At 40.2% G+C, this 14,763-nt stretch overlaps 1 protein-coding gene across 1 annotated transcript in view; it reads left to right on the top strand.

The window, feature by feature from the left end:
- CRH (corticotropin releasing hormone) overlaps nucleotides 1–14,763 on the top strand; it is a 184,623-nt gene that overhangs the window by 66,065 nt on the left and 103,795 nt on the right. Inside the window, exon 6 of the mRNA XM_027575150.1 lies at nucleotides 14,533–14,725. The gene's annotated coding sequence lies outside the window, so the exon portion shown is untranslated. The remainder of the gene's footprint in view (nucleotides 1–14,532; nucleotides 14,726–14,763) is intronic.

Here is a 14,763-nt window from a genome sequence, read left to right as displayed (position 1 = left end):
TCATTCTTGGAGCCTGGCCACTTCATTGTGAGGAAGCCCAAGCCACATGCTAAGGCCATGTGTAGGGTAGTCCAGCTGACAGCCCACATTACATCCCATGAAAATGCCAGCATTAATTGCCAGATCTGTGAGTGAGGATGTGTTCAAGGTGATTCTAGCCAAGTCACTATCTGACTGCAATTGCATAAACTGAGTGAGAACTCTCTAGCTAAGGAAACTGAGGCTCTGAGAAGGGAAGAAGCCATGGTCATGTGGCCAGTAAGTGGCAGAGCTGGAATAAGAACCAGGATGTTAAAGGTTTTGACTAGAAAAATGAGATGAGGGGATGATTTCTGCATAGATGCAGACTTCATCTATTGGCCCAGAGGGATCCAGCTGGAACCCCAACCTCAGGGGCTATTGACTGTTTTATTTCTATACATTTATTGAGTTCCTCTTCTAAGCTATACTGTGTTATGACTTGTGAATTCAAAGCGAATAAACTGTAGCTTTTGTCCCCAAGGGGCCTGTGATCTAGGTGAGGAGATAGACTGTTGATCTCTGTACTCCTGTGTATTCTCCAACATTGGTAAATACTGAGAAGTTGCTATATAAGATATTGAAAAGATTTCCTGGCCTAAGGCAGTCTGTCCTACCTCCTCAACTTTGAGTATATCCAAAGATATCAGAGCGAAATAGGAGTAACTGGTTATTTCCATATTTAAGCAAGAGTTCCTCCTGCATGACTACTCTGAAAAGGAGTTCTAAAGACCTTAAGGCTTTTTATTTGAGTGAAAGAAATAGTGACTAGTATATCCAGTATCTAACAGATGAAGAAGGTGGGTGGATTCCTTCCTCTCTCTGGATAAATATAGTTTATTCTGAAGTCTGCTGTATTTTTCACAAATATTTGTTGGGTAGCAATCATATGTACCAGGCTAGAGATACAAAAATAAGACAACATCCTTGCTCAGAGTCTAGTGTGGAGGGAGAGGTGGAAAGTGTTATAAGACAGTAAGATGGTCACAACAGTGGAGGTAGGGATAGGTGCTGGGGAAAGACTGAGGAAGAAGCTCCTCAGTTTGTAGTGGAGTCAGGAAAGGCTTTCCAGGGAAGCTAGGCTTTGAGCTGGCCATGAAGAATTGACAACTTTCCAGATGTCCAACGAGGAAGAGGCAGCCTCCTAGAGGCTGGAGGAGGGAGGAGCCTGTGTAAATAGTTGAGGAGGCACGATATGTTTGAAGACCTACAAGAAATTTAGTATTGTTGCTTAAAAAAAAGGGAAGAGGGCCGAGAGGTGGAAAAATAAGTGGAAAGTGAAGTCTGGGACCAGAATGTGAAGGGTCTGCTCTGCAGGTACAGGTGTTTGCTTTATGGTTTGGTGTGCTGTTTCTAGCCACAGTTAGAATTATCTGGGAGCCTTTTAGAAAAGACCAATACCTGGTCTCAATTCCAAAGATTCTTACTCAATTGGTGTTGGGTGAGACCTAAATATCAGTATTATTTTCAAACTTTTTATTGGAATAAATTATACATGTGTGTCTCCATTGTGCTGTTCTTTCCCTGCCGCTATATATCTCTTTTCTTTTGTGTATTATGCTCCTAAATGTCTTTATTTTTTTTTTAAGATTTTATTTATTTGACATAGAGAGACACAGTGAGAGAGGGAACACAACCAGGGGGAGTGGAAGAGGGAGAAGCAAGCTTCCTGCTGAGCAGGGAGCCCAATGTGGGGTTCGATCCCAGGACCCTGGAATCATGACCTAAGCCGAAGGCAGATACTTAATGACTGAACCACCCAGGCGCCCCACTAAACGTCTTTGTTTTTGACCCTGTTTCCCTAACTGTTGATTGGCTATCATGACTCAAATTTAGTGTCACTTACTTCAGGAAGCCTTTCCTGATCTTTCCTGGCTGAGTTATGAATACTTTTCTGTAGTTCCGTAGTAGCTTGTATATGATTTTCAGTGAGAATTGTATCCAGTTGATTTGGTTTGGTCTTGGACATCATACCATAACTGAATTATTACATCCAGACTGAATCCAATGAGGGAGGCAAAATTGAGTGCTAATATCAGAAGGGTGGTGGGTACTGGGTATCAAAATAACAAATATTTTTTTCAATACTATATAAACCTGTATTGTTTCTGAAAATATTTAAAGTGGTTGTTTCTCTACTGGACTAGGAGTTCCCTAAGGGCAAGTACTATGTGGTATTGATCTTTGAATACTTAGCTCTGAGTCAGTTTCCTGGCTCAATAAATGTTGAATGAATGGTTCCTGCTGTCAGATTTAAAAATATAGTTTATTCTGAAGTCTGCTCTGAATACCATTCATCCTTTCTAAAGTGTTTCCACTTTATTCTTTCAAGCCTCCAGGACTTCAAGGATGGGGGAAAATTTTGCACAATGGCTTTTGAAATGATCATCAACCAGAAAACATCTTTGAGAATTTTATTATCTCCTTTCCATTTGGCCTCCTGAGAAATGTGAGGATCAGTAATAGGAGAGAGGCAGGCAGGCCTAGCAGCTGGGATCCAAACCCACTAATTCTCTGGACAAGTGCCCTCTGTCTCTGCCAGAATTCAGGTTGATGATAAGGAGGAAAGTAGAGGTTCCTGGACTCAGGTTGAGAGGTGCCCAACCCATATTAAATTGATTGGGTCCACAGGCACTGTGGAAGTAGAAAATGTTGTTTTACTTCTGCCTTATCTGCTGAACATTCTCTAAGGATCTCTTTTAACTTACATTTAAAAATTGGAGGGAAGGGGCACCTGGGTGGCTCAGTCGGTTAAGTGGCTGCCTTCAGCTCAGGTCGTGATCCCAGGGTCCTAAGCCCCACGCAGGACTCCCTGCTCAGTGGAGAGCCTGCTTCTCCCTCTCCCTCTGCCTGCCGCTCTGCCTATTTGTGCTCTCTCTCTATCTCTCTCTCTGTCAAATAAATAAATAAGATCTTAAAAAAATATTAAAAAAATGGAGGGAGAAAGACGCTGATAGGTAGGGCAGTTTACATTTAATTGCTAATTTGTAAGCATTTTTCTTAAGTGCTACTTCATTTCAAAGTTGTCATTTAATGGGTATCATAGTGTTTCTCTGGAAAAAGGAATGTGTTTCATTGAACTCACTACTCCTTCAGGAGCAGACTTGGATTTAGTTTTATGAACAGTAATGATTTTTTCATAAGGTGTACTTTGCTTCCACACAGCGTAGTATGATTCATAAAATCAAGTTCTTATGCTTTCATTATCCTTTCCAGGAATAAACCCTATTTCAGACAGCCAGAATTCCCATCGTAAACCAGCTAGGCCCTTGTGCATAATACTGTGCAATTGATCGTTATTGTGTGTAGCCACATTAAATGTCACAACATGCTTTAGAATGAGAGATGAAGGAGAAGAAGGAAGAGGAAGAGGAGGAGAGAATAGATGGCAGAGTAGCACCTGGTGGGGCTGAATCTCCCTTTGCTTTGAAAAGAGAATGTTTCCAACATCCAGATATGGTGAAGAAGATGGAACTGATGGTTGAACTTTTTACTGAACTCACCATCTCCATAGAAGTTTGCTCTGAGTGATCAAAGCAGTCTTTCCAGTCCTGAAGAATGAAGGGTTTACCTCAGAGCTGCTCTCTCCATTCCTCCTCCTTCCCTCATTGGTCAAAACTTATCTGGGCAGATTGGATTGCTGGACTACTTATTTAACCCAATAGAAATAATGAGTGCTGTATGGCCTACCTGACATTCATTTTTCATGCACCCTCTCACCCCCATGGGTACCTTTATTTTCCCTTGGAGTAAGGCGGGGCAGGTGACCAAGAATCCTGCTTACCTACATTTCTCCCATCTGAGACCTCACAGCTGGCTTACAGGAAAGAGTCCAAATTCTTTGGCATGGGATACAAATAGGCGGCATAATAAAAGGATATTTTGGGAATAATAATTTGGCAGCAGAAACCAAAGGCAGGGAGTAAATTAGCAGTTAATTAGAAGAGTTTGGCAGGATTTGGGCCTCAACCAGGAAGACGTTGTGCCAGAACTATTATTTATTATTTAGAGAGAATTTGGCCAAAGAATATACATACACTGAGAGCCTATTAGGAACCAGACCCTGTGCTAAGTGCTTTACATATATTATCACATTTATGACAAAAGTAATTCCATCTCTAACAGCACCAATACTTTTTTGCTGTGGCACTTTTTACAACTCGAAACTATATATTTATTTGTGTGGTTAGTTGTTTTAATGTTGGGTTCCACCCACTAAATTTCCATCTATGTGCCTGTCACATAGTAGATGCTTGAAAAGTTTATTGAATGAATAAATGACTATGTCTTGGTACCACTCTTATGCAACCTAGATTCATGAAAAGAAACTTCATGGAATTCTAGGAAAACTGGATAAGGAGTATGCAGGAAGGGGCTAAGCCAGGCAGCTCTGGGAACGTTGGCAACCACTAGAGAACTTGGCCATTAACATGACCACTGCTAATGCTTCTGCACTAGAGCTTTCAGTTGAAATTCTTGAGAGAGATTCTGACTGGCCTGACTTGGGTCAAGTGTCCACTCATGATCCAGTCAGCAATGACCAAAAAGGTGAAGTAACATAGTAGGTACATGTTTGCAGGATTTTTCTGGTGTGTGTGTGTGTGTGTGTGTGTGTGTGTGTGTGTGTGTGTGTGTGTGTGTGTGTGTGTGTGTGTGTGTATAGGCAGTTCTCAGAGGAAGGGGGTTACTGGGAACTGTGAAGGTAACTTAAATGGTATTTACTATAATGTAAGACTAGAAAGAAGAGTATGACAACAGTGTATAGAGATGTTTTGAAAAGATATGCATTATGGCACTATGTCTGGATTCCAGGTTTCCAGTCCTAGACTCAGTACTTCCTGTGTCATCCTGGGCAAGTTACCTAATCTGTCAGTCCTTCATTGTCCTTATCCACTAAGTGAGGATCATGATAGTTTTAGCCACTTAGATTTGTTATGAGTTTTAAAAGAGATAATGCATGTAAAACATTTAACAGTGCCTGGCATTGTGGGCACTCAGTAGATGTTAGCTAGCATCATTTTTACAATGGAAGATGGAAGTTCCATCTAGAATATCTTTATTCCTCTTAGTGAAATAAAGAATTCCATCAGGACTCTTCTAGGATAGTTAATTTCTGGGAGAGAGTAGGGCTTAGGGTGATGAAGAATTTCAAATTTGGAGAAAGATGATTTTAGCAAGCCCAAAATGTTCATAAGGTCATCTGATCTTCAATTTTAACAGTTTATTAAAACACCAAAGTAGATTTAACATCAGTCTCCTCTATACAGGCCCTTAAAAAATCAGTTTTTCCTTACTTGCTAGTTGTACTGGCAATGGAGGACAGAGATTGCAATTCAAAAACATAGCTCTTCACCCAGATGCAATATTGAAGGCCGGGACCCATAGGGCTGTGCTGATAGGAAAGTGATGAGTTGCCCATTTGGCTGTTCAAGGCTCCTGACCTAATCGCCTAATATCACTTTAAGTACAAGGTGAAAATCTTATCATCTGTAACTGTTATAGCAAGCGGAACAGGCGATTGAATATGCTTATTGATCTATTTGAATTGAAGATTACTGATTTTATTTCTTCACATTTAACAACGTATTATAACCTGATATACACATTACAAATGTCAACCTGCACTTCTCAAAGCCTAATGAGTTCTTTTGTGAAACTTCATGAGGGGCAGTGAGGAACAGCTTGGAAAAAGGCCCTTCGGAAAGTGTGAAATGATTGTACTCTCAAAAATGTGGTTTTCTTTCAGTTTAATCATGTCCCCCTTTTAGTTCCCTAAGGTCTGTGTTCTTGCTTTACATGCTGAGGGATTTATTGATAAAACCTCCATTTTAGGTCAGTTTAATTAAGGAAGATTATAATTATAATAATTCCTTTGGGATTCTGATTTTCTTTTGATTCTATTATTTCCTTTGGTTGTCAGGTCATTTACCACTTATTATTATTTTTTTAAATTTTTTATTGTTATGTTAATCACCATACATTACATCATTAGTTTTTGATGTAGAGTTCCATGATTCATTGTTTGTGCCTAACACTCAGTGCTCCACGCAGAACGTGCCCTCTTTAATACCCATCACCAGGCTAACCCATCCCCCCACCCCCCTCCCCTCTAGAACCCTCAGTTTGTTTTTCAAGGTCCATCATCTCTCATGGTTCGTCTCCCCCTCCGAATTACCCCCCTTCATTCTTCTCCTCCTGCTATCTTCTTCTTTTTTTCTTTTCTTAACATATATTGCATTATTTGTTTCAGAGGTACAGATCTGTGATTCAATAGTCTTGCACAATTCACAGCGCTCACCATAGCACATACCCTCCCCAATGTCTGTCACCCAGCCACCCCCTCCCTCCCACCCCACCCCCACTCCAGCAACCCTCAGTTTGTTTCCTGAGATTAAGAATTCCTCATATCAGTGAGGTCATATGATACATGTCTTTCTCTGATTGACTTATTTCACTCAGCATAACACCCTCCAGTTCCATCCACGTCGTTCCAAATGGCAAGATCTCATTCCTTTTGATGGCTGCATAATATTCCATTGTGTGTATATACCACATCTTCTTTATCCATTCATCTGTCGATGGACATCTTGGCTCTTTCCACAGTTTGGCTATTGTGCATTGCTGCTATAAACATTGGGGTGCACGTACCCCTTCGGGTCCCTACATTTGTATCTTTGGGGTAAATACCCAGTAGTACAATTGCTGGATCGTATGGTAGCTCTATTTTCAACTTTTTGAGGAAGCTCCATACTGTTTTCCAGAGTGGTTACACCAGCTTGCATTCCCACCAACAGTGTAGGAGGGTTCCCCTTTCTCCACATCCCCGCCAACATCTGTCGTTTCCTGACTTGTTACTTTTAGCCATTCTGACTGGTGTGAGGTGGTATCTCATTTAGGTTTTGATTTGGATCTCCCTGATGCCAAGCAATGTTGAGCGCTTTTTCATGTGTCTGTTGGCCATTTGGATGTCTTCTTTGCAAAAATGTCTGTTCATATCTTCTGTGCATTTCTTGATTGGATCATCTGTTCTTTGGGTGTTGAGTTTGATAAGTTTTTTATAGATTTTGGATACTAGCCCTTTATCTGATATGTCATTTGCAAATATTTTCTCCCATTCTGTCGGTTGTGTTTTGGTTTTGTTGACTGTTTCTTTGGCTGTGCCAAAAGCTTTTTATCTTGATGAAATGCCAATAGTTCATTTTTGCCCTTGCTTCCCTTGCCTTTGGCAATGTTTCTAGGAAGAAGTTGTTGTGGCTGAGGTCGAAGAGGTTGCTGCCTGTGTTCTCCTTTAGGATTTTGATGGACTCCCGTCTCACATTGAGGTCTTTCAACCATTTGGAGTCTATTTTTGTGTGTGGTGTAAGGAAATGGTCCAGTTTCATTCTTCTGCATGTGGCTGTCCAATTTTCCCAACACCATTTGTTGAAGAGACTGTCTTTTTTCCATTGGACATTCTTTCCTGCTTTGTCAAAGATTAGTTGACCATAGAGTTGAGGGTCCATTTCTGGGCTCTCTGTTCTGTTCCATTGATCTATGTGTCTGTTTTTGTGCCAGTACCATACTGTCTTGATGATGACAGCTTTGTAATAGAGTTGGAAGTCTGGAATTGTGATGCCGCCGGCTTTGCTTTTCTTTTTCAACATTCCTCTGGCTATTTGGGGTCTTTTCTGATTCCATACAAATTTTAGGATTATTTGTTCCATTTCTTTGAAAAAAGGGGATGGTATTTTGATGGGGATTGTATTGAATGTGTAGATTGCTCTAGGTAGCATTGACATCTTCACAATGCTTGTTCTTCCAATCCATGAGCATAGAACGTTTTTCCATTTCTTTGTGTCTTCCTCAATTTCTTTCAGGACTATTTTATAGTTTTCTGAGTACAGATCCTTTGCCCCTTTGGGTAGATTTATTCCTAGGTATCTTATGGTTTTGGGTGCAATTGTCAATGGGATCGACTCCTTAATTTGTCTCTCTTCCCTCTTGTTGTTGGTGTATAGGAATGCCACTGATTTCTGTGCATTGATTTTATATCCTGCCACTTTACTGAATTCCTGTATGACTTCTAGCAGTTTTGGGGTGGAGTCTTTTGGGTTTTCCACATACAGTATCATATCATCTGCAAACAGTGAGAGTTTGACTTCCTCTTTGCTGATTTGGATGCCTTTGATTTCTTTTTGTTGTCTAATTGCTGTGGCTAGGACTTCTAATACTATGTTGGAAAGCAGTGGTGATAGTGGACATCCCTGCCACGTTCCTGACCTTAGGGGGAAAGCTCTCAGTTTTTCCCCATTGAGAATGATATTCGCTGTAGGTTTTTATAGATGGCTTTTATGATATTGAGGTATGTACCCTCTATCCCTATACTCTGAAGAGTTTTGATCAAGAAAGGATGCTGTACTTTGTCAAATTGTTTTTTCTGCATCTATTGAGAGGATCATATGATTCTTGTTCTTTCTTTTGTTAATATATTGTATCACATTGATTGATTTGCGGATGTTGAACCAACCTTGCAGCCCAGGGATAAATCCCACTTGGTCGTGGTGAATAATCCTTTTCATATACTGTTGGATCCTATTGGCTAGTATTTTGGTGAGAATTTTTGCATCTGTGTTCATCAAGGATATTGGTCTGTAATTCTCCTTTTTGATGGGGTCTTTGGTTTTGGGATCAAGGTAATGGTGGCCTCATAAAATGAGTTTGGAAGTTTTCCTTCCATTTCAATTTTTGAATAGTTTCAGAAGAATAGGTATTAATTCTTCCTTAAATGTTTGGTAGAATTCCCCTGGGAAGCCATCTGGCCCTGGGCTTTTGTTTGTTGGGAGATTTTTGATGACTGCTTGAATTTCCTTAGTGGTTATAGGTCTGTTCAGATTTTCTATTTCTTCCTGGTTCAGTTTTGGTAGTTGATACATCTCTAGGAATGCATCCATTTCGTCCAGATTATCTAATTGGCTGCCATAGAGTTGCTCATAATATGTTCTTATAATTGTTTGTATTTCTTCGGTGTTGGTTGTGGTCTTTCCTCTTTCATTCATGATTTTATTTGGGTCCTTTCTCTTTTCTTTTTGATAAGTCTGGCCAGGGGTTTATCAATCTTATTAATTCTTTCAAAGAACCAGCTCCTAGTTTCGTTGATCTGTTCTACTGTTCTTTTGGTTTCTATTTCATTGATTTCTGCTCTGATCTTTATTATTTCTCTTCTCCTGCAGGGTTTAGGCTTTATTTGCTGTTCTTTCTCAAGCTCCTTTAGGTGTAGGGTTAGGTTGTGTATTTGAGACCTTTCTTGGTTTGTGACAAAGGCTTGTATTGCTATATACTTTCCTCTTAGGACTGCCTTTGCTGCATCCCAAAGATTTTGAACAGTTGTGTTTTCATTTTCATTTGTTTCCATGAATTTTTTAAATTCTTTAATTTCCTGGTTGACCCATTCATTCTTTAGTAGGATGCTCTTTAGGTCCATGTATATGAGTTCTTTCCGACTTTCCTCTTGTGATTGAGTTCTAGTTTCAAAGCATTGTGGTCTGAAAATATTCAGGGAATGATCCCGATCTTTTGGTACCAGTTGAGACCTGATTTGTGACCTAGGATGTGATCTAGTCTGGAGAATGTTCCATGGGCACTACAGAAGAATGTGTATTCTGTTGCTTTGGGATGGAATGTTGTGAATATATCTGTGAAGTCCATCTATTCCAGTGTGTCATTTAAAGTCTTTACTTCCTTGTTGATCTTTTGCTTAGATGATCTGTCCATTTCAGTGAGGGGGTGTTAAAGTCCCCCACTATTATTGTATTGTTGTCGATGTGTTTCTTTGCTTTTGTTATTAAGTGGCTTATATAATTGGCTGCTCCCATGTTAGGGGCATAGAGATTTACAATTGTTAGATCTTGTTGGGTAGACTCTTTAAGTAGGATATAGTGTCCTTCCTCATCTCTTATTATAGTCTTTGGTTTAAAATCTAATTTGTCTGATATAAGGATGCCACCCCAGGTTTCTTTTGGTGTCCATTAGCATGGTAAATGGTTTTCTACCCCCTCACTTTCAATCTGGAGGTGTCTTTGTGTCTAAAATGAGTCTCTTGCAGACAGCATATCGGTGGGTCTTGTTTTTTTATCCAATCTGATAGCCTGTGTCTTTTGATTGGGGCATTTAGCCCATTTACATTCAGGGTAACTATTGAAAGATATGAATTTAGTGCCATTGTATTGCCTGTAAGGTGACTGTTACTGTGTATTGTCTCTGTTCCTTTCTGGTCTATGTTACCTTTAGGCTCTCTCTTTGCTTAAAGGACCCCTTTCAATATTTCTTGTAGGGCTGGTTTGGTGTTTGCAAATTCCTTTAGTTTTTGTTTGTCCTGGAAGCTTTTTATCTCTCTTATTTTCAATGACAGCCTAGCTGGTTATAGTATTCTTGGCTGCATATTTTTCTCATTTAGTGCTCTGAATATATCATGCCAGTCCTTTCTGGCCTGCCAGTGTCTGCGGATAGGTCTGTTGCCAATCTAATGTTTCTACCATTGTAGCTTACAGATCTCTTGTCCCGAGCTGCTTTAGGATTTTCTCTTTGTCTCTGAGACTCGTAAGTTTTACTATTAGATGTCAGTGTGTTGACCTATTTTTATTGATATTGAGAGGGGTTCTCTGTGCCTCCCTGATTTTGATGCCTGTTTCCTTCTCCAAATTAGGTAAGTTCTCTGCTATAATTTGCTCCAATATACCTTCTGCCCCTCTCTCTCTTTCTTCTTCTTCTGGGATCCCTATTATTCTAGTATTGTTTCGCTTTATGCTATCACTTATCTCTCGAATTCTGCCCTCATGATCCAGTAGTTGTTTATCTCTCTTTTTCTCAGCTTCTTTATTTTCCATCATTTGGTCTTCTATATCACTAATTCTCTCTTCTGCCTCATTTATCCTCGCAGTGAGAGCCTCCATTTTTGATTGCCCCTCATTAATAGTCGTTTTGATTTCGACTTGGTTAGGTTTTAGTTCTTTTATTTCTCCAGAGAGGGTTTCTCTAATATCTTCCATGCTTTTTTCAAGCCCAGCTAGTATCTTTAAAATCGTCATTCTGAACTCTGGTTCTGACATCTTACTAATGTCCCTATTGATTAGGTCCATGGCAGTCGGTACTGCCTCTTGTTCTTTTTTTTTTTTTAAGATTTTATTTATTTATTTGACAGAGGGAGACAGTGAGAGAGAGAACACAAGCAGGGGCAGTGGGAGAGGGAGAAGCAGGCTTCCCGTGGAGCAGGGTGCCTGATGCGGGGCTCAATATCAGGACCCTGGGATCATGACCTGAGCTGAAGGCAGACACTTAATGACTGAGCCATGCAGGTGCCCCCCTTGTTCTTTTTTTTGAGGTGATTTTTTCCATCTTGTCATTTTGTCCAGAGAAGAATAAATGAATGAGAGAACAAAATGCTAAAAGTGTAACAATGACCCCAGAGAAATACACACTAAACAAATCAGAAGAGACCTGAAACCAGGGGAAAAGAAAGGGAAAGAAAGAAAAAAGAAAAAAAAAAAAGAAAAAAGGAAGAAAAAAGAGTATGATCGAATATGATCAGGCTGGTGCATAGATCAGTGCCACACACTAGATTTTGGGCGTATTTTGGTCTGTAGAAGAAAGTCCCTCCCAAAATTTTAAAGAAAGAAAAACTTATATATGTACAAAAATAAGGGTAAAAACGATGAAGGGATGGGATATGACTGTAAAGATGAAAGTTATAAAAGATTTTATAAAAGGAATTGATAAGATAAGAAGTTGGTTGAAAAAGAAAGAAGAGGAACTAAAAAAAAAAGGGAGAGAATGTGATCAGGCAGGAGACTAGAACAAAGCCATACAGTAGAGATTTAGGGTATATTTTGGTCTGTTAGAAGAAACTGTATCCCAAAATTTTTAACGAGAGAACAACATATATATATATATGTGTGTGTGTGTATATATATATATATATATATATATATATATATATATATATATATACCAAAAAATAAGGTTAACTACTATGAAGGGATAGAATATGACTCTAAAAATGAAAAATAAAAAAGATCTTTAAAAAAGATATTGATAAGATATTTGTTGAAAAAGGGAAAAAGAAAAATTCAAAAAAAAATTAAAAAAATTAACTTTGAAAGATTAAAGAATCATGGGAAAAAAGCCATGAATTCTATGTGCAGTATTCCCCTAGCGCTGGAGTTCTGCCGTTCTCATTGATCGGCAAACTTGGTCTTGGCTGGCTGTTCTTGTTGATCTTCGGGGGAGGGGCCCGTCGCAGTGGTTCTCAAATGTCTTTTGCTGGAGGCGGAATTGCCCCGCCCTTGTCAGGGCTGGGCTAAGTAATCTCAGATTTGCTCTCAGGAGCTTTTGTTCCCTGCAAGCTTTCTGTACAGCTTTGGAGGACGAGAGTGAAAATGGCGGCCTCCCAATCTCTGCCCCGGAGGAGCTGAGAACTCGGGGCACCCCTCCTCATTGAGCCCCCAGAGAAAAGCAGTCAATCATTCCCATCTCCCGGGTCTCTGGCCTCACTCTGTGCTCACCCGGCCCGTGATCGAGCGTTTCTATCTCTGGCACACAACCCCGTGTGGAATCTCCAACCCAGCAGATCCTTGCGGTGAGCTCCCTCGCTGTTCCTTCTGTGGGAGGAAGGGGAGTCTCCCTGGATCTGCCGCTTGTTGGGTCCTTTCCAGAAAGTGGTCACTTTTCTGTTCAGAGAGTTGCTGCTATTCTTTTCTTCAATCTCCTCTTGAGTCCCTAAGTGTTCAGAATGGTTTGATAAGTATCTAGCTGAATTCCTGGGACCAGACGAAATTTAGGTCTCCTACTCCTCCGCCATCTTGCTGTTTATTTGTTTTTAATATGAGCTATTCAGAGGCCATATTTGGACTCCTCTTTCTCCATGGGTTTTATCTCTTTATTCATAGATGATGTTTCAAACTTGTCAGTAGCACCTGTGCTTTTAGTTATTTCTATGACCAACCAGGTAGTAACTGAAATCCTGCTGTGCACCATGTGCTAGATGACATGGGGGCAGGCAAATATGTATAGGATATGGATTCTGCCCACTATAATCTTACAGCATACTTGGGCAGACAGGACCTAGATGCCTGCAACATACCATAGAATATCAAAGTGCATAGTACAAACAGAGGAGAATTTAGATTTAAAAATGTGTCAACCATGATACACAGTAGGTACATAATAAGTTAAAAAGGGGGATTCTCATTCCTTACTTGGAGATTGCATTATCCTTTTTTCCCCCGCTTTTATTTGAAAGTATATATTTATGTATTTATTTGCTTTTTTACTTACATTTTTGTCTGTCTACCCATAAGAATGTAAGTTTCATGAGCTGGTTAGGTTTACTATAAGGAGGACACCTTGTAAACAAATAGTTACACATTGTGGGATAAATAATATATGAAAGGGGTGCTCTGTGTGCTCTGTGTGCTCTTCCAGTGGCCTGGCCTCAGAGTACAGAAAGAGGTTCCTAGAAGAGCTAACATTTGCCTTGTGTGAGAAAACCCCAAGGATACATTTATAGCAATGGGTAAATGGATCAAAAGGAGTGCATATTTAACATTTTGTAAGATATTGCTAAATTGCTACATTGTATTTTGAAGAATGAGTGGGAGTTTATCAGGCAGAGAAAGGTACAAGAAGGATGCTCTTTTAGGCACAGGAACAGCAGGAACAAAGACATGGCATGTACAAATGATTGTGTAGTTTGGTGGGATGCATGGTGGGGAATGGCCAGGCACAGGACTGTAAGAGAATTTAGGGTCAAGTTAAGAATTAGGTGGGCTAAACAGAGCAGGGGCAGCTCTCTCAGTGGAAGGAATCCACATCAGACTTTAAAATGTAAATAGGATGTAAGGGAAAGATGAGTAGGGACATGAATTCATTTCTGTGGATTGTATTTTCCCTCCCTCCTTCCCTTTTCCCCTCTTATTTCCTGCATGCCTGCCTTGCTTCCTACCATTTATTCAGTACCTGTTCTATCCTAGTCATTGTTTTAGGCATTGAAGAGAACAAGGCAAAGTTCTGCTTTCATGGAGCTTGCATTTTAGTGGAGGTGATACACAATAAACAAGTGAAAGAAGGAGAGGAAGAAAGGATATCCAGATGATGCAAGGAGGGAAATGGTTAAGTGAAGGAAGAATGTCCAGTGAGGGAGGTGGTCCAGACACCCTGGAGAGCAGATGCTTCACTCACCTTCTGCCACAGCCCTGCCCTGCCCCAATTGGTTGCAGCCTCACTCGCCCAGCATGAGATTTCTCTCCTTTCTGAACTCACCTTGTGATTTTGTGATACCCATTCCTTGCTGCCTTCTACTCTCATTTGTCATCTCTCCTGTTACTCGTAAACTCCTCAAAGACAGGCTGAGCTTTTCCATGTTCAGATCCCACACTAGAGCACGATGCTTTGAAGCACAGAACCCTTATTTAAAAAATAAATGCCATTGTTGAAAAACTTAGCAAATTACATTTTCAGTTTTTTCTTTTCTCTTGATTTTAGGTTGTTTGCATGAAACATGATCACTGCTACCGAGGCATCCTTTTGCTCCTGCTGAGTAGTGCCTGCCTGCATCTTCAATCTTTGTGTTGACAGCCACATTGTTCCACTCTCCATAAGATGAAGGACCTCTCGGATTGTGCTCCTCACCTCATAATGAGAATTATCAGCAGGCCCGGATGGATTCCTAAGCAATGTGAGCCTGCTCCCCTGAAAATATCTTTAATAATAAAT

This window comes from Zalophus californianus, chromosome 4 (assembly GCF_009762305.2).
Source record: "Zalophus californianus isolate mZalCal1 chromosome 4, mZalCal1.pri.v2, whole genome shotgun sequence".
NCBI classification, from domain to species: Eukaryota; Metazoa; Chordata; class Mammalia; order Carnivora; family Otariidae; genus Zalophus; species Zalophus californianus.
Note: the sequence above shows the minus strand (reverse complement) of the source record. Positions and strands in the feature narration are given on the sequence as shown.